This window comes from Vicugna pacos, chromosome 2, assembly GCF_048564905.1.
Source record: "Vicugna pacos chromosome 2, VicPac4, whole genome shotgun sequence".
Lineage (NCBI taxonomy): Eukaryota > Metazoa > Chordata > Mammalia > Artiodactyla > Camelidae > Vicugna > Vicugna pacos.
The window spans coordinates 62481585-62502385 of record NC_132988.1 but is presented as its reverse complement, the minus strand read 5'-3'; the positions used below and the strand labels follow the sequence as shown (position 1 = coordinate 62502385).

Here is a 20801-nt window from a genome sequence, read left to right as displayed (position 1 = left end):
TACTTATCATCCTTTCCTGCCATTCTTCTCACTGGCATTTCTAGTGGAGCTTGAAATTAACATTATTTTTCCTGGCCTTATGCCTTGCTTTATTTTGTTTTGTTAGTTTGCTTTTTGTTTTCCTTTAGTGTGTTAATTTATGCACCATTTTCTGAGAAGTCGGCACAGCTCTGGAAGTATTCTGTCTTAAGTAATGCTACAGAACAAAAGAGAACAGGGAATATATAAAATATTACTATTTAAGTTTCTCCCATGAATTACAACAGATTTTTTAAAAAGGTAAAAACAGAAGCGTAGGTTTTAAAGACAGAGGCTTAGGTTTGAGAGGGGAAAAAAAAAATCTCGACCATGTCATAGCCTTACGTTTGCAGAATAAAACCACCCAATAGTGTCTTTTAACAAGTAGCCTCAAGATAATATAAGATGAACACAAACCTACATGGTCATATAATCGAAATGAAAATCAGAATCTAACACGAAGCCTCCAGAGGATAAAAAGAAGTAAACTTCATCAAAATAAAAAATCTAAAAGGCTTCTCTGCAATTATGGTTATGATAAAATTGGCACAGCATGGTTTTAACCACATAGAAGATTAATATTTATTTTCAACAAATGTAGCTAGAAAAATGTTATGATATTCCCTCCTTTTTCCACTAGGAGCATGCTGACTGAAATGGATTCATTTATCTAAGTTGACAGCTAGACAAAACTATATTGAGAATATTTTTTATCTCTGATTAAATAAGAACTTAGCAACATCTGGTTTGCTACAATTACCCAAAATTATTCAAAACAAAGTTTTTTTTTATACGCTTAACTGTGTCACACTGTGCTTAAGAGTTCTTTTTAATACAACATTCAGAAAAAATAAATAATAAAACAACTTAATTATGGAAGAAATGATTACTTCCAGTAAGAGATTCAAAAACTCACAGAAAAATTACTAATTCACTTTTAGAGCAGTCAGGATTACAAGTCATATCAGATATTTGATTGCCCAGGACAAGAACTGAGGAGTTTTCATGGGGGGTGAGGGGTATAGCTCAAGTGCTAGAGCGCCTCTTAACACACACAAGATCCCGGCTTCAATCCCCAGTACCTCCTCCAAATGGAAATAAACGAATGAACCTACAAACAAAAAAAAAATTTAATGTTCTTTGAAACGGTCCCTTCAGCTGTTGAGAGGTTTAAAAGTATATCTCTTCCATATGCTATAATCAGAGAACAGGGAATATCTTATATTGAAATAGCGGTTCTTCAAGAGGACACAAACACTGACATCATACTACAAGTCTACCTTTGAAAAGCAAGTTCTCACAGGCCATACAAAGGGCACCAAGTCCCAGTTCATACACATTCGCAATTGCTTTCAGAACAGCTGGCTTCAAATTATTTTTTCAAAACTACACTATTTTCATTATGCATGCAACTGTATGCTTTTTTTTCTCAAAACTACCAGTAATTTTGCTGAATGTTACCCAATTATGATTCCTCACTGTTTCAAGGTTTTATAAAGCTGTACTCCATCCAACACAAGAGAAGTTTATTCAAGATGAAGTACTCTGATCTCACACCTTGTCCTCCTTAACAGTTCATTCTTTGTGACAGTAATCCTATTTTCTCAGATTGTCACTTTTAAAATAAGCAATGTTCTTCAAATTCTAAAAACAGTTGATTTCAGGGAAATGTACACTGGGGACAGGGGAAGACTACGTCTGCCCTGAAATACGACATATACAAATTACATTTTATAGCCTAAATGTATTAGGTAGATATGCCTATAGAATGTATTAGAAATAAGTAATAAAGGCATTTCTGACATTCTTATCTGACAGTGCCTGCCAGTGTTCTGGATTCCATTTGTACCTCATAAATTGTGAGATAATCATTCCTTTCAGAATAAGTCAGAGATAAAAAAGATTGTAGTCAGAGATTAAAAAAAAAACTGTATAGTGTACATGAAGTAACATGACAAAATGATTCCAAATGGAAGGCCATGAAGATTGAAGACAACAGATACAAAGTGATATCAATCTTGCAAAAAGTTTGGGAACAAAGGATAAAAAGAGATGGATTGAAGCACCATGTTCCACTCCTTCCTGCTACGTGCAAGGGTGATAGCCCCGATTTTCTCCACCCGTCTCTCACATACAATAACCAGACCTTATGCAATGCATTATCTGACAGAAACTAATTTAATTCTCGTAAGCCCACGATGAAATACATATCATTAGCCCAACAATACAGAGAGTAAACTGAGGCTCAGAAAATGACCCAAAGTCACACAGCTATTACAGGGTACACAGTTTCCAGGTTTAGGCTTAAGTTCATCTGATCCTAGAGTCCATTTTCTAAGTCACTAAGGCTCATGGACACAGCCAAGTAATTATAGAGTATGTGCTATTAATTTTTTAAACAGAAAAGACATATCATATATAACACTTAGCTAACATACTACATCTCCATCTTTGAAGAACTCAACCTATCAACATAAACCACCATCTCCACTGACATAATCAGGTACTCCAGGTTATGATAAAAGGGACTAAGTAGTCCCTGCCTTCAATGAAATTATATTTCCACAGAAGTATGAAACAAGAAGAGAAATTATCAAACGCCACGGCAGAATGTCATAAATGCCATAAAAGAGACATAAAAGAGTTTAGGGGAATTAGAAAACAGAACACAAGGAGGAAACAAAATATTTAAATAATTAATGAAAGACACAAGTAGAAAAACATCTTATAAATTCTTACATAATAAACAGTCAACTTTTTTGCATTTGCCACTCAGACTATCAGACTGCTGTAGTGTTACAAGAAACAATGTATTACTGTCTTTTCAGGTACCGTTAAAATAGGAAATCCATTTAATGACTTCAGGAATACAAATAAATAAATCACTTTGCCCAAAATGGAAGAATTTTGTGACATAAACCCTCTTAACTAAATCACATGTAGTCCCAACATCTGATTTTATGATTTTTGTGTAGCACTTAAAATACAAACATATAAAAATTCTAGTTACGGGTATACGTCTCCAAAGAATAGACTTTACCTTTTAGGTAAAAAAAAACTTAATAAATCTAACTAAATAATTGGATATAGCATTATAACAATATATCAACAGGAAGATGAGTAAAAATTAATAACAAGTTCCTATAAGGTAATTTAAATAATGATCACATCACTTAGCTTTTTACAATAAAATGAGAGTACAGCATATTAAAGTTGAAAGGGATATTATTTAATACAAACCCTTTCCTTGCACCTCAGTCAGCTGAAGCCAGAAAGAGGCAAGCTCTGGCCTACACTTCCCAGCTGGGAAGGGGTGTAGCAGAAGCTTAGACTGGCATCTAACTGGTCTCTCCACCTCCCCTCTTCATGCCTCCTCCAATTATATCTACACAGAACAGCCAACGTGATCTTTGTCAAACAAAAATCTGATCTTGTTACAACCTGGCTTAAAACCTTTAATGACTGCCCACTGCTCCTAAGATAAAGGCCAAAATACTTAAAAAACAGACGACACATTATGGACTCCCATTTACTTCCCTAGCACGTTTCACGTCACCTCCTCTTTCAATCCTGTGTTCCAGCTACTAGGACCTTCCCACTGTTTCTCACATGAGCTGAGCTCCGTCTCACCCTCGGCTTTGATTCCCTTCTTCAGGAAGCCTGTCTGCTTGACCAACTCCTTCACATCCTCCAGGGCTCAGCAGGATGAGAAAATCTCTCATCTGGATGGCCTGAGATCCTTAGAGAAAATATTCCCATAAAACTCATTATTTTCCCTTTTCTAATCTCTATCACAATTATACTTAATTTTGTCACACAGGAAGCACACAATAAATGTTGACAAATGGATGAAAAAGATTAATGGTTCCAAACTTACTATCTTCTTACTATTTTCCCTATATTAAAAATTGTATTCTGCTAAGATAATTTTCTTAAACCACACTTATTTATCATTTTGCTCATAGAATTAATGAGCAATATCTTAAACTAATATCATTTGTTTTCTAGAACATACTTTACCATTATTTTATTAATATTCGATGATTTGTTCTAAATAAAAATAAAGTCAGTTTTATCATCACCCACTGTGGAAAGCCTTCAAATAGTTAAATGATAAGTTTAATTCTAGCAGTGGCGATACGACAGTCTACTGTCTTTAGTAAATGGTAATCTCTCTCTGAACAGCTGTTTTCCAGATTGGTGTTTTACTGCTGTTCCTTGACAAGTAAGAGTCATAACCATAGCACTGCCAAACTTGAGCACTGGTATTCCTGAAGCTAGTTCCTACATTTCTACAGAGTTTCTGTGGACATAAGCCAGTGGGGACAGGGAGAAGTTAGACTGAAAATGAACAGAAACCAACCTTCTGGAGTAAAACTCCCTCCTAGTCACAGACACACATTTATATATCTCTAAAGATAAACTAAGAAATCTTGGTTTCAATATCTGTATAGATTTGACGTACCCTCCTCATCTCAAATTACAGTGCCTTGCCCATTCTTTATCGTCAACAGATAGTTTATGATATTCTGAAATTTAATATTATAGGCAGACAACTGATATTAAACCATTCTGTGTTCACTCAGTTCCTCTGTAAAATGAAAAATTCGGGGCTGCTGTTCCTATTGCCAAATCAAGGTAACTATGCTTAATTTTCTTCCCTTTACTCACCTCTATTAACCCCCTCCACTAGAACATGCCTGGGTCTGTGATGAGCTCTTCCAATGACAGAATGTGAAGGGAGCAGTGAACCAGCACATTCTCCAGGGCTGCCTACTCAACCTTCACATCTTAGCTCAAATGTCGCCCGCTCTGGGAAGTCTCTGCAGACCAGCCCACCTCCAACTCAGACAAGGTCTTATCCTGCTCCACCTCACAGCATCCTGGGCTTAACCTTTGTAGCACTTACCAGATTTTAACAAATAATGTATGATAGATACCTCGCCTAACACTTCATTTCCATGATTTTGCAAGTGCTAAAGGCAGAGGCTCTTTCTGCCATGTTATGCTCCACAGCCCCGGCACGTGGCAGACATCTGGTACGAACAAATACACGGTGAATGACAAAATAAATAACTTAACAAAGCTGGTCTTTTGAGAAGTGCAGGAAAGCAGAGCAATTTAGAGTTCCACTTAAAAGAAGATAGCCAATTCAACGACCTATTAAAATTAACTATAAAAGTGGTCGGTATGCTATACGTTTTGTGTACATCATCTCATTTAATCCTCACAATAAAGGTAAGTATTATTTTTATCCCCATTTTGCACATGAGAAAACTAAGGCTTGGAGAGGGGGAGTAACTTTCCCAGCATCATATGCTATACAGACAGAGGGTTGGAAATCATGTCCTTCTGTCTCCCAAGCTTTTGCTCTTTTCTACTTTACCTCTTTGCTTCTCTTATGAGCATACATTACATTGCTGCATTTTGTATTTCTCTCCATGCGTATTTACTTTCAGTAAAGATCATCACATGCAAGTTAATGCTTAAGCCTTAAAATAATTTTAATACTTTTAAGTAAATAAATCCAGCCATGTGAATAAAAAAGGAGTCAAAGAGAAACATTAAGTATATACTAAGTGTATCAATGTATACGCTTCCACTTTATAAATGAAGAGATGGTGGAACTGCCTTTGTACAAGGTAATAGTACTGTGAGCCCAAAGCTCTGGATGTAGGATTTATTTTATCTATAAACATAAGGGAAATAAAGCTGATATAAAAAATGCTATCAAATCCTATTTCATATCCTAAAATGATTTACTACTAAATAAAACTTATTAGTATCCTCAATAATAGGGAAATAAAATATAGAGAAATAGGAGAGAAACATACTAGATTCCTTAACATTTGTAAAGAATGTAAAATATCTTCATCATGTCACTTTCTTTTAAACCTTGAAGAAAAGAATGTATAACCTATTTTATCTTTTGAAAATATGCTAATACCACAGTACCATAGCTCAGCTCTTTAAGACAAATGTAATGTGAAAATTCTTATAAAATCAACTACCTATTAAGGTAAGTTTTTGGAAAGATTAACTTGTAAACAAAGGCATTCTATTCTAATGAACTTTATCCATGTTATTTTACCTTCTGGATGTTTTGGAGAGAAAGAACACATAGTCCTACCCCCTACCTACAAGGAAACAGACCTTGAGAAGTTACATGACCAATGTGGTATAGCTACAGAGAGATGATGCCTGAAATCAGAAATGAGAATTCTCTAGAGCAAGGCTGAGAAATCCACTGATAAAAGGCAGCACATGCTATAAACCATCCACGTCACTTTGGGCAAGACAGTTCAATTCCTGACAACTAGTTACTTTTATTTTTATTTGTATAAATACCCATTGATTAGTAAATGGGGAATTGCTAATCAACAATTTAATTTTTTTGAGCAAACAGAGTGTACAAGAGTGTGCCTTTTAAGATTTCTTCCATGCCTTTATTATTCCACATGCAGGTACAGAGCAGTTTTCAATGGCATTTGAATTTATCTTGCAACAGTAACTTCAAAAATTGCTTTCATGTTCAATTGTTTCTTCTAGGTCCATAAAGCACATTCATGCAGTTATACATTCATTATTAATCTAGCATTAAACTTGGTCTCATAAATATGTTCTGATACAGATTTAAAGAAAATAAAGAAAGTGAAATAAGAATTCGTTTCCAATTTGACTGCTAGAAATGTACCTTAAATATATGTCTTTCAGACTGGAAGCAGAAATCACAAAGATGCTGCCTGAAGTAGAACTCATTAGTCCCTCTTACTGAAAAATGAACTAATGAAATTAAATTCTGTAGGTATTGGCATTATTGTAAAAATGATAAAAAGTTGCATCATATGCCTACTATTTTCCTCTTCTATTTGACTTAAGCACTACTAAATACCTCATATTTTGTACCTCACTCTTATTCTTATAGACAGACCTCCACCTGAACTTAAATCTAGCAAAACTTGAGTTCTTGCTCATTAATTATGAGCCAGAATGTTCTGTTTAGTTACTTTTCTTTACTGATCTCTCTCTCTCTCCTTTTATAGACAAACTTCAATTACTATAAGTGTGTTTACTGACAATTTACTTCTCCTTCTCATCCTTAAATTTTAGAATAGCCCACACCAAGCTCACTGATTTTCTTGTTCCCTTAGAGGTTTGGTACAGAAGAGCTCTGTTAAATTGATTTTTTTTTAGATGAACTTAAGAGATAAGTCCACTCAGAGTGGAGAACAAAACTAAGAAAGTTTATGGGAACATAAAGTAGATGCTGGACCTCTTAATTCTTCATAAATCAGTTTCATCATTTGGTTTTGTTTTAATAGATTAAAATCAAAGACTTTACGCACAGTCCTATTTAAATGTTAGTAGTCAGTAAATTTCATTTTTATTACTACTTAGTTGCCCTCAGATTTTATACATTGATATAAATGAGTTAGTAATTCCTAAGAATTATCAAACAACTGGTAAATACTAGCTTTATTAAGTATAAATAACCAAGAATTATTAACTACTAACTATACACAACTGAGAGTTAACAATTCTTAAAAATTTCCCTAAACAAACTTATGGTTACTTGGGGGGAAAGGGTGTGGAAAGGGATAAATTTGGAGTTCAAGATGTGCAAATACTAACTACTATACATAAGACAGATAAAAAACAAATTCCTTCTGTATAGCACAGGGAACTGTATTCAATACTTGTAACAACCTATAACGAACAAGAATTTGAAAACAAATATATGTATGTACATGTATGACTGAAACAGTATGCTGTACATCAGAAATTGACACACTGTAACTGACTCTACTTCAGTTTTTTTAAAGAAATAATTGATAGGCTAGAAAAAAAAAAGGAAAAAAATTTCCCCAAAAGAAGATGAGTTATGCACAGAGGACAATAACACATGTGGATCATTGTAACCAAGCAGTAAAAGTCAAATAGTCATTATTTATTCTTTGTCCTAATAATTTGACATTTGTAGTACATTTGTGCTAATTTGAATCTGTGCTACAGAAATCATCAGACAATGGGCCAAGCTTTATGTTACTTATCCTAGCAAAATATAACAGCCCACATGAATAAGGAAATGTTTAAATAAACCATAGTGTGCCCACGCTATGAAATATTTTACAGTATTAAAAATGGTGCTCTCAAAAATTAGTGGCATTGGGAAACTGGAGAAAATTATACAAACTGTATACATACTTTAACCTCAATTCTACTAAAACAAACACACACACACATAAAATACAGATAAGTCATGGATAAAATACACGGATAATCAAGCCAAAAACGTGTGAAAAAAACCTCTGCACACTGAACACTGCAATGAACCATTATATTATGATATACTGGTTGTTTTCCATTTTGACGTTATGTATCTCTGTGTTTCACAAGTATTCAACGTGAGCATCTACTATAATCAGAAAAAAAACTTTTAAAAATATGATCATTGTGAATGTGGAATAAGGTGCACTGGGAAGAATAAATAGGAATTAAAATTCAGCTATTACTGGCACCCAAGTAGAATCAAAAGAGCCTACATAAATGATATACATGAGTGTAGCACAAATCCCAGAATAAATCTACCAAGCTAAGAGTTGCAGAAAAGGAAGTAACTCAGCAAGATTACTAAAACAAAGCAGATGGACTAGCATACCATCCTCTGACAGTGACACTATGAGTCCTTCACACAGAGCATTCATTCACTTGTAATAATATAGGTTAATTTCTCATTTATAAATCTAATGCTTTCTTTCATACACCATTACTTTTTTGTTGTTGCTCTATCTCAACCCCTATTTTCAAGGAAGAAAACACACATACACACTACTGCAATTTCACCATCATCCATTATTCAGTAAGAGTCTCATTGAATAAGTGTCTGCTTAGAGGCTCTAAGCAAATTTCATTTCTGAACACAACTGTCTGCAGCCCAGCAGGCTGTTTCGCCCAGATATGATCACACATTTAATCAAATGCACCAAAAACAGAAATACTCCCAAAGTCTGCTTAATACTGTCAAGTCATAAAAATACAATGTTGACAGCCTACTAATTTTTAGGGCTCTTTCTTCTTCAAGGGTTTGCAACAATGAGGAAAGAGTTCTTCTAATTAGGGTATCTACCTACCTTTAAAAATTCTCCCAGATTATTTTACATTACTATTTATATAGAGTTGGTAATTTAAAATGAAAAGTCAACACAATTCTCCATTTCAAATAAAGAAAAAAATAATAAAAACCAATAAATGTAAGAGGTTCTCCCAACTTATATGAATGATGGCTTTAAAGCACCATTTTACTTCGGCTGGCCAAGAGGCAGCATTAAACACTACCCAGACTCTAGGTTTTGTAATAATGGATCCATAGTAGACGTCTCTCATTTCAATAACATTATTATTGGATAGGTTGAAGTAAATTCCCATTGGATTCTGTAGCTAATAAAGTTATCCACACAATTATTTGAAATATTCTACATGATGTACTTTTGAATATCCTGCCTCTATACATAAGGTTTATTGAATAAACATATATTCCCATCAGTAGTATGACATAATGAGTACACAAGCAAGTGTAAAATAATTAGATGTCTCAAACAGATGGATGGATTCATATCTGTAAACCCATTTTTTCTGCTTTTACTTCTATTTGCATTTGTTTTATGCTGTATTTATTCCCATGCCATAAGTTTTTGCTTCTTCAGTTTCTCCTGGGATCTTTTTCTTCTGTGAAACTTCCACTTCTGGTTTAAGTATAATGTGTTCCTTTTCAGTAAGAACCATCCCAGTGTAGCTGGTGGAGTTCATACTTAAGTTAATTCAACCATCAGTTCTGTGCCCAGTGGCACATTTTGGGGGCTTTTTCACCTGGATATACTCAGTGCCTAAACAATCTTTATTTAAACCTGGCAGAAAAAGATGAAAATTGAAAATACCTCTATCTTGGTTCGTGCCCTTTTCATGGGCCTCATGTTTTAAATACATAGTTTAAATCTTTTACTTCAGCAACAGAAAAAAAATTTTTTTTTCACATTTAAACCGGCATTTTTAAGCATGAATAACAAAAATTCAGCACTCTATGTACCACTGAACCTGTCTCCAGTGTCCCTGTTTGGCATTGAAGACTGGTAACTCCACCACTGAATGACGAAATGGCATACGTTGTTTATGTAACTGATGGCTTTCAGATATTTGGTGGCTTTTCAGATATGCATAGCCTTGAAAACTTGGGCAGTTTCACAGGTGTTCTTAAAATCAAAAATTTGAACCCTTTGATTTGCATGTTTTTGTTGGGTTTTCTGGGTCAAGTGAGTAGGAAACCATGTTCCACAATCATTTTGGCTGCTTACAAGAAAAGAGTAACCCATTTTTAATGGTTTTCCTAACCAGTCCTTCTAAAGCCTGGTCTGTCTGAGTTAACAAAGGATCACTGTAGTGGACATTCAGGTTTTATCAGCCCCTCTACCTTTTACTATAGACAAGATCCCTCTCTTAAATGGGCCTTTCCTTCGTCAAGCCATTTGTCCTCCACAGAGGAACTGCAATATCCTTACTGACTCCACTAAGCTAGTAACAGTAGACCAATTTAAAGCTGGGTACTTAATTCAGCCTGTGGTGAAAGGTTTAGAAGAAGGAACAGTGGTGGTGTGCATAGGGGCATGCACCTGGTACAGAATCTTAGTGGTATTCAAGGTGCTAATTTCTTCTAATACCCAGGTAAACCCTGATCCTTCCCTAAGATTTTTTTAAGTGAGAAACACAATAACTTCCCAATAAATTAATCACTACGGTCTAAAGCTAGTTGGAGGTGTCTTTGCAATTAAAATAAAAATAATGAATACACCCATCCTATCAAAATTTTTAAGTTGAATTTAAGTCCATATGACAACTGAGGCATTATCATAAAATATGCAGCATTTTGGAATAATTACAAAATAATATTTAACAGTCATATGTAAAATTTATTGAAAATGAAAGTAAAATTTAACAGAACATACCTCAAATTCAAAAAACTGTATATTATTTTAAAAGAAAATGGATGCTACAGCTCTTCTTCCAAAGTCAATTACGAGTGAAATGATTAAAACTCAACAGCCAAATTCAACTGAAGAGTTAAAGCCAATATAAAGACAGTCTGTAGATATACACATGCCTCATGTTAACACAAACCTATTTCTCAATAGACTCTTTGTCCACTCCTGGGAGTCACAATCAGTATTCTGAGTCAAGGTTCAAACAACAAGCATCAGCCACTGACAAATCAAGAACACTGAAAATATGAAAAAACAAAAGACAGAAATGTAAACTGTTGAGCCCTTCCATTCATTCCAGAAATAAAATCTCATTCAAAAAGATGACCATCCATCAGGACCATTTGCTCTCATCCAAAAAGTATTTGGAAGAGCTTTGAGGAAAGGAAAAGGGGAAAAAACCTAACCAAACCAAAACAAAACAGGAGACTGTTGAAAAACCTCTTACAGGGTCAGCTGTCAATGGAATGCATTTTAGTATTCAGGTTACCCACCCATGCAGAACATCAAAAACTGGGCTTCAGTCTCTCCCCTATTCTCACAGATCCAGGCTACTGTGCAGCCACTGGGGCTGTCTTGAATAGTAACACACTTTGCCTCTGCGGGGTGCATAAACACCAACACAAGCTGATCAAACAGGAGGGGGTGTCGTTTCCACTTGGCTTTGGTTTTCTTGAGTCACATTTTAAAACACTTAAGTCTGGTACAATTCGGCAAGTCAGCCGTCCAATGGGCAGTTTATTTTTTCATTCATTTTTACCACCTGCCATGTTGTACTCTTTCCGCCTCAACATAAACGCGAAATGATTAGATGTTAAGAGACACACATTTTAATAACTTCCCTTACTGGCAACTGTCACTGAAATACAGATGTGAATTCCAAAATATGGACTTAATTATGACCCCTTCCATACTTCTAGCATTTAAAGCAACTTTGGAATCTGAATTTTAACGGTTCATCTGTATTTACAGCAATCTTATGAGGACTTGAACTTTGGGATTATAAATCTTTTAAAAGTATGGGGAATTCTTCAATCTTGGAAGTTTATGATGATTTAGTTACAACATGGTAGAAAATTCTGATGCAGTTAAAGCTTAAAGAGCTGCTGACGCCATGTGAAAAGATGATCAGGAGTTTAATTTTAAAATGTCTTAAGTTAAATTGCTACTTTCATTTTATACCTGATTTAAAGTCGATCTTCAGCCATGGCACTTGGTGGCTGTCAAAAATATTTTCCTGTCAGGATTATGATTTGGGGGGAGAATAAGTAGCACAGCATAACATTTTAAGTTTAAGAGGAAGAGCTCAGAAATAGGTACTTAACTAAAGGTTAAAAAGGAGAGAGGGAAAGAACACGGAAAAGACAAAAGATACATGTGAAACCTTTCTCTCCTCTCCTGCCTAAGAAAATGCTATTGATTTTCATAGCTCATCCTGAATTCTTCAATAAGAAAATGATACTTAATTTAACGAAGTTTGCTGAGTACTAGTAGTTAGGAACATTTCTAATTATACTATGACTAATAATAATAGGTACCATTTATTAAATGCTCTTTCGGTCAATAATAATAGTTACCATTTATTAAATGCTCTTTCTGTCAGGTACTTTTCTATTTACTTCCTATTCCTCACCCTAAACCAGCAATGTAGATTTTATCACCTTTATTTTACAAACAGAGATGACAGAGCTAGCAAGTCATGGAACTGGGACTGTATTCAAATGTCTTTCATTCCAAAGGCCGTTTCTGAGCAGTTCATAATTAGGGACAGTGGCCAGCTATGCCCACTAAGGAGTATAACGTAGTTTCAACAATACTAAATCAGGATTAGCCAAAGTGCTGCAGAAAGTCAGTGCTACACTACTAATTTCATAGTGGCAGGCCTGAGTCAAGAATTACACTAGCCATGAAATATGCCTCCTCAAATATATATATATAAATAAACATATCTATGAAGATACATATATCTATGAAGTTTTCAAATAAATGTCAGTGCCATTCAGAAGTATTACAGGTCTTCTTTAAATCTTAGCATCTAGTGAAATGAATCTCTGTGTAGAGCTTCTGTAACTCGCTGGGCCTATCCCCACTTATCAACAAACTGAACTGCAGTATATAATTACCCCAAGGATCCTTTTCATTGAAAATGTCCTATTGTGATGCTTAGATAGTGATTAACACACTAGGAGTATAGTGAGTCTAGATATCACTTCAGAAAAGTGATTTCTTCCCTAATAATTCCCAAGATACATAAATATTCAATTAGGGTCTTTGAAATCTAGTTTTAATTGGATATTCAACCTCTACCGAATTTCAAAGTTTGCCCAAGCTAAAAAAAGGTGTTTTATTAATTCTTACTATGCCAAAAACAAAAAAAAAAACTCTTCATGAGTTTTCAGGTGTAAGGGTAAAATAAAGCCAAGATTATCATTTATAAGAAATTGTCAAATTTAATAGCATTTTAAGACATACTCTAGAGCAATAAGGTAAAACATAATTGCATGTCTGAATCACATAATCACATGGGGAACTGATTAAGTTTCCTGTGATATTCATGAGACACAGTAAATAATAATAATTATAGCAAATAGCTGCATGCCATATTACATACCTGGAACTATCTTAAGAAATTTGCAAATATTTTCCCATTAAATTTTCCCAACAACCTATGAATTAGGTACAGCTGTTGTACCTACCTACTGAAAGTTATCAGGAAATTGAGGAATAGAGAGAGACTCAGCATACTGTCCAAAGTCAAATAATTTACCAAGCCTAGGGAAATATACCACAGAGTCCCTTCTCTTCAGGACTACACCATTCTGCCTCTCCAGATATCAGAATATCAAGACCTACATAATAAATTTTCCCAGTAGCTCCTCTGCTGGAGACCTGCAGCTCTAAAGTTGCCATTTCACTAACTGGGAACCAAAAATACTAAGAACAAGCTTTCTTTAGAAAGAGAAAAGTGAAAACGTCAAATAATTAATAAAATACCCATCTGGCTGTGCCTCTAAAGCTTAAGAAGCTACTTGTTTTCTCAGCCTAGATAGCCCTGTATATGGTCCAATGGGATGACACTTTTGAGTACAAGGAGGCAGATCTTGAAAAGTCAACATCAGCGGTTCTCAGATTGATTCCAGGATCCTTTTACACACTTAAAAATTGATGACTTACAGCAACTTTTAATTACGTTGGTTATAACTATCAACAGTTACATATTAATAGTTAAACTGGTAAAATTTTAAAACACAGGAATACACCAGCACACATGCCATATGCCATCAAAGCAATGATGTCATCACGTATCATGTTACCTTCTGGAAAACTCCACTGTACACTTGTTAAGTATGAGTGTGAAAGGTAAATAGCATCTTAGCATAATCATGAAAATGCTGTCCTCTTCATAGACCCTCTGAAAAGGTCTCAAAGACCCACAGGTTTCCCCAGAACACACTTTAAGAAGAAAGGACTGTCTGTTCTACAAAATAACTGACACAGAAGATTTACCAGACAACAATATTCAGTTGGTTGATTTAATTTTCCATCCCCAAGATAATGTTCACAATAATTAGGATTACCACCAACAATATTCCATTTAAATTCTTAAATATTGTGGACCAAATGTTAACTTCTTCTAATATATACTTATAATCATTCTTATGAAGAAATCTGTTACTATTAAACTACATTATTGTTCTAATAAGACATAAAACAAATTAAGATCTATAGAATCTGTTATGATCAAACATAGGAAGAACTCTCCCTTTTCACCCATTCCCTAAAACAAATGGAGAATTTCGATTAATTCAGAGTAGGACAGCTAATTTTTTTTTACATATTTTTTATTTGTGAGTGCACAAGCACACTTAACAATTCTAAGAAAAAAATTACACCTGGTTACTTCTGCAGTAGAAGAGTTACTTTTATTGGGCCACACAGAAACTCAGACTAGGGTAAAGTTATTAAAGGATGGGGGGGAGGGGGAATATGCATGTATTTCAACTCATCAATGCTATTCACAGTCATGCCTGCACTCTTCTCTCAAACTGACCAATACATATCAATATCCATATCACAGTCAAAGGAAAATCTGGATTTTTCCCCATTGATCAACAGCTCCCTAACAACACACACATGCATTCACACAGATAAGCAAGGAAAAATGTCAGGAGGAATTTATTCATATTTGAATGTTTTAGCTTATATTTCATAATAAAATATTCTACAAAGAAATGTATTTGCATGAAAGAAAAAGACATAAATACAACAGTAATCTAAGGGTAAATATGTCCTTGAAGGCAAACAAATGTTAAATTACAATAGAGCCTCGGTCTTGACGGTTCCTCCCTATGTAGCGACTGCATATTTTGAATGTGATGCAAATCTGAGAAATCAAAGGGGAAATAGTCATTTGCAAAACTTAAGGAAAGATCATTTCCCTCCAATTCCAACTGCTCTAGCCTTGACACCAGGCTACAGTAAGGCTGCATGGCATTTCTCAAAATCACTCTTCATTTTTAAATACACAGCTTTCCTTGCTGATTTCTGGGCAAAAATGCCCTACTTCAAGCAGTAACTGTCACTCCTATTTGGCAGCTCTTTTCAAAGAGAGCTTCAACAAGCAGTTAAAGCAGCCCAAATCAAATGTGAAAAACAATTCAGTTTAGCATTATATCATTTGACTAACTTCGATTCTTTTCATTTAATAACCTTTTTTTTAACCATCTATTTAGGATTAACTTGACTATAAGGAAAACAAGTCCATAAGAATTTTGCCTCCTCTAATTACTAGAAACAATGCCAGGCACAGTAGCCGGAGCCAGTAAGTCTCATACTCACTATTATTCCCGGTGGAAAGGAGTATTTAAATTTCCAAACAGCAAGAAGATCATCATTAAGGAAATCACCTCTAAAAGACCCTCCTTTCATATTTTCCTGGAGGGCTCTTAACCTAAAGGATAATCACACGAGGCAACTTAAAATGTGACATCAAAAGCATTTACCCATCAAGCAAATCACATGCTGGCTTATCACTCTGGAGGCCAGGGATGCCTGGAGCAGCCTAACATGCCCATCTGAAAAATTTACATAGTTCACAAAAACCTTATACTAATCACTCCTCCTACCCCAATTTTACAGAAAGAGTCCAGTCAACCATATGCACCAATGGAGCAAGTTACTGAATATTTGATTATGAAGAAGTGCTAGCGAATGGCATTCAAGCACTTCTGACACAGTCACCTTCAGCTAGAGACAGCACAATACACTGACACAGTCCTAATGACATCAGGACCTGTGGAATGTATGACTGCTAGGAAACACATGCCGCTAGGAAACAAAGAACAGATCTGATCAAAACTTCTAACGTAAGGACTGGGAATTATTGTGATTAGATCTTCTAAAATTAGAGAACAAGTATCCTTTCATCTTCAGAAATATTTGCAAGTTCAAAGACTTTGACATATACGTTCTAGAAAGGAAAGAAATATATGAAGCTAGAGTCCCATGAATGAAATCACAAGTCCCTAAGTTTCCTATTAAGATGACTACCACTAGCACTATCATAAAAATATCACTTAATCAAAATCAGGCACCAATGATTCAGTATTCCTGTTTTTTTTCTCAACCTAAGCTTTTTCAAGAAGTCAGCACCTTAAAATTGAAATGGTACCTAGAAATAAAGTATCCTTTTACATACTTTTTTTTCAACAAAATAGAACACAGCCATTTGCAACAAAAACCAAAGCAATCTGAGCTAATCTCCAACTAAGAAATTTAATGTCTTTTTAATCACTGAAACTGAAAAACCGTTTAGCTTTCCAACTTTTTTAAAAACTATTTATCTTTGTACATTTTAACCCTTGCTTTGGTTACCAAAAAAAAGACTGGGTAAAAGAAGGGTGAGGGATATTTCAATGCAAATATCCTTTTAACTCCTACACAAATTATATGGAAACTTCTTTTGGTGATACCAAAAAAGAACTGACAATTCTAACTGTAATCTATATTCTGACAAACGGGCGGTAGAATTCCAGGTCATTTACCACCATTACCGATTGAAAAATATACCAGAGAAATCTAGCTACATTCTGTTTAATCTCACAGGAAAATAAAGAGCATTCTCCAAGTGAAAAATTACTAAAGAACTGTTTCTTTGTAGATTCTACAAATGACATTCTTTAACTAGTGTTGATAGCCCATATGACACTAAATTAGCAGACCGCCTATTTACTTCAGAGCAAAACAGAAGGCAGTTTTTCCTTCCTGCCAGAGTCTATGCGTCTCCTCATTTCCCCAGCAGCTGGCTGGAAGGATGTAAAATCAGAGGTGCAAGAAGGCTACTTCCTAATGAGTAATCCACCCAGGAAAGTAAACACAACAGACATCATCAGGTTCAGCTCTAAAGGAGACTGTGGCAGGGCTGCTTACACAGTTGTTTACAGTGTGCTCTAACTACTGCAGGCAAGATCACACACAGGCACAGGGAGGAGACACCCAGAGGTGGCTCGCAAGCCTCTAGTTCTCCCAATTGCTACGGTATCTCTGGCCATAAATAAAGCAGCTCACGTTTCTATCGGAAAGTGGACAGAGAATTCCAGGGACCAGGGGTTATGCTGGCCTGACTCGGTTATTTCAATCTGCCCGAGAGACAACTACTCTATCCTTCAGTCCTCATCAGGGCCAATTTGGGGTGCATCGCGCGCTGCACCACAGACTCTCATGCGCCGCACGCATCTCGCGGCTCTGCTCCTCGCTGAGGAGAGAGGGGACTCACAGAGAGGCTTCCTCGCAACCCCTATGGGGCCCCGGCGGCCTCCTCAAACCAGATTTTCCAGTTAAGCGGATCCCAAGCGATTTCGATAAGCAAGCTCAGCTCAAGTAGCATCAGCTCTGCCATCCTCACAAATATCTCCGGGCTATCCCTGGAGCGCAAGAACGCGCACACAGACACGCACACGCCAACCCTGCTGCCAACTAGCCCCTGATACCAGAGGTACCCTCTACCCTCTACATACACACCCACCCACCTATACTGCTAGGCCTGACACGTTTAGCCCCCGAGCTCCAACGTCGGACCATCCGCGGGGCGCGGGGCGCGGGGGCGCGGCGGCATCGACGCTCCGCTGCAGCCCGGAGCCTCCCCTTCTCCCGTAAGAAGATTCAGGGCGCCTGCCCTCCTACCTGTAACCCAGCCCACCGCGGCTGCCAATGCTCTGCCCACCCCGCCCAGGCGCCCCGGCCACTCCGTTCGTGCAACACCGCCCCCCACCTCGTGCCCACTCCCAACACCTCGCCGCCCCGGGCCACCCATGAAAGTGCCAGCTTTCTCCAGCCAAAGCCGCCTAACAAAGCCGGAGCAAGCAGGTCTAAACCAAACTGCCGTGAAGGGGACACAACGGGCGGGATGCGGGGAGGTAGCGCGGCTCCACGACTCAGGGGCGCGACCTGGCCAAACGCGGCTACCAGGGATGCTGCCGGCAGGCGTCTGGAGAGGGCTCCGTCCCGCAGTCTTTATTACCCCTGAGCCCAGCTCCTCACCCGGTCCCTGTCGGTCCTCCAGCCCCCTCCCGCCTCCAGGGGCACAGGCCCTGGGCCGGCGAAGAGAAGGCGCCCCCTGTTCTGCCTTCAGCTCCCACCAGGGGATGACACTGGGGTGAGAGAGGAGGGAAGATCCCCAGGGTGGAAACCGTTCCTATCCCCCAGAGTGTTGGACTGCGAATGCGCCCTGTCTACTCTCCCCTCTCAGCCGCCAAATCGCCCAATAGCTGGAAAAACCTCAAACCCATGCCAGCCCCCAGCGGCCACCAGCCATGAGGTTCCCTTTCCGCCCCACATCACGACCGGATGAGTGTGTGAGCAGGCGAGTGTGTGTGCAGGCGAGTGTGTGAGGGCGAGGGCGAGTGGGAGGGTGAGTGTGCGTGGACCTGCACCCCCTCGGTTGCCCGCCGGGCGGACGCAGCTGCCTGACCCGGGCCAGGGCCACCACTATTAGGAAGAGTGAAAAGAATAAATTACCTTTCGTAACCGCCGGTCCCTGAGATCGTCCCATCAGTTGTTCAACAACCTGCAGCCGAGTGCAGTTTCCACAATCCAGCCATGGAGCCCGGGGCAAAAGACCGAGTGGCCCCAGCGAAGACTCCCCCACCACACGCAGCCACGAATAACCAAAGAGCAGAGAAGGCAGCGGGAAGGTGGAGACCCCAGCCAAGGAAACAACAAAAAGTCTTTCCTTCCCCCTTTCTTCTGCTACACAGCCATGGAGAAAAGGGAAGCGGGGGGGAGGGGGGGACAAAATGCTTGTCTTCCTTTACGTTTCCTCGCTTCACACACCAAGAGGGTAAAAACGGAGCAAAGAGAGTGAAGGGTTCAAATGTCTCTCCCGGTCCACAGTTGTACAACTTCGGAGTCAGGTTCTGTCTCCAACAGCAGCCAAGGGACCCAAGCAGCAGCTATTAACATGCGGCAGTCATAGCTGGGGCTGCTTTTCCTCCTCCTGCGGCTGCCGCTTAAGAAAAGGCGCTGCTGAAGAGACCAAAAATCTTCCACCATCCCCCAAGCCGATCTTTATATCCAGTTCTCCCACCCCACCCCCTTCTCTTTCTTTTTCTTCTTCTTCCTCGTCCTCCCCTTTCCGCCTGAGAGCGGGAGCGATGGAATAGGTAGGGGGAGCTGCGAGGGCCAGGGGTGGCTTCTTCTCCGCCAAACCCTCCTTCTCCCGAGGTTCTCTCCACGCCGAGGGTCTCTTCTCACGCCCGCAACCCGCGCGGAGAGCTGGAGCGAGGGCCAAGCAAACTCCTTCCCGGGTGCACAGCGGGGGCGCGCGGGCGGAGCGGGCGCTTGGCCGCCGAGGGCTGCGTCCCGGGGGCCGCGGAGCCCAGAGCCCGAGGAGTGGCTGATTAACTAGCCGGTCGGGCCGGGCAGCTGCGGGCATGTGGGAGCTTCATCGCGCGGCCCCGGGCTCCGCGCCGCCGCCGCCTCCTCGGTTCTTTCTCTTCTTCGACTCCCCGAGAGCGAGCAAAGCTCTGGAGCTCTCCAGACACGCACACTCACGCGCACACACGAGCGAGCTCCTGCCAAAGCCAACCGTGCAACCCGCGCGCGCGCGCACACCCGGAGAAAGAGGACGGAGGCAAAAAGAGAAGAAAGAAAGGGGAGGGGGCGAGTCACAGGCGGCAGCAGCAGCAGCAGCAGCTGCGGGAGTGTAGGCAAGGAGCAGTCCGGGAAAAGCCGGCAGCGGCAGCGGCGGCGCCCACCCGGACGAACGGCAGTATCTGCATCCCCGCTTCTGGGAACTGGGGCGAGCAGTGCCGGGAGAACGGTTGAGTGGGCGACGCGCCGAGAGCCGGCCGAAGCGCTGGCGCGCCGAGGTCGTGCAGCCTGCGTGCGGTGGACGCAGCCGGGGCCCGAGCCGAGGCCAAAATGAGCCGCGGGCGGGCGAGCGCCGAGTGCGCCGAGAGCAGAGGAGGGGGTTCGCGCCGGGGGAAGGGGTGGCGGGAGGCAAAACCCGGATCTGGAATGCGCTCGGGCTCCGCCGCGCGGGCTCCACCTAGCAGCTCGACAAACGCTTGGAGGTGGGAACGGGAAAGCTGCTACAAGAGGCTTTCCTTTCAGGGTTTGTCAAACAAAGGGTACCTCTCTTCGCGGCTTTAAGGCAAGCTCGCTCGCGCTCTCTCACTCTCTCTCTGTGTATCTCTCTCCCCCCTCTCTCTCCCTCTCGCGCGCGCTCTCTCTCTCTCCTTTCCCCCCAAACCC

The 20801-nt window shown here is 39.4% G+C and overlaps 1 protein-coding gene across 7 annotated transcripts in view; it reads right to left on the bottom strand.

The window, feature by feature from the left end:
- The window catches only part of ADGRL3 (adhesion G protein-coupled receptor L3), a 730953-nt gene extending 710431 nt beyond the window's left edge, over window positions 1–20522 (bottom strand). For all 7 annotated transcript variants that reach the window (XM_072940759.1, XM_072940764.1, XM_072940768.1 and 4 more), the window contains exon 1: window positions 19065–20522. The gene's annotated coding sequence lies outside the window, so the exon portion shown is untranslated. The remainder of the gene's footprint in view (window positions 1–19064) is intronic.
- Between the last annotated feature and the right edge of the window lie 279 nt (window positions 20523–20801).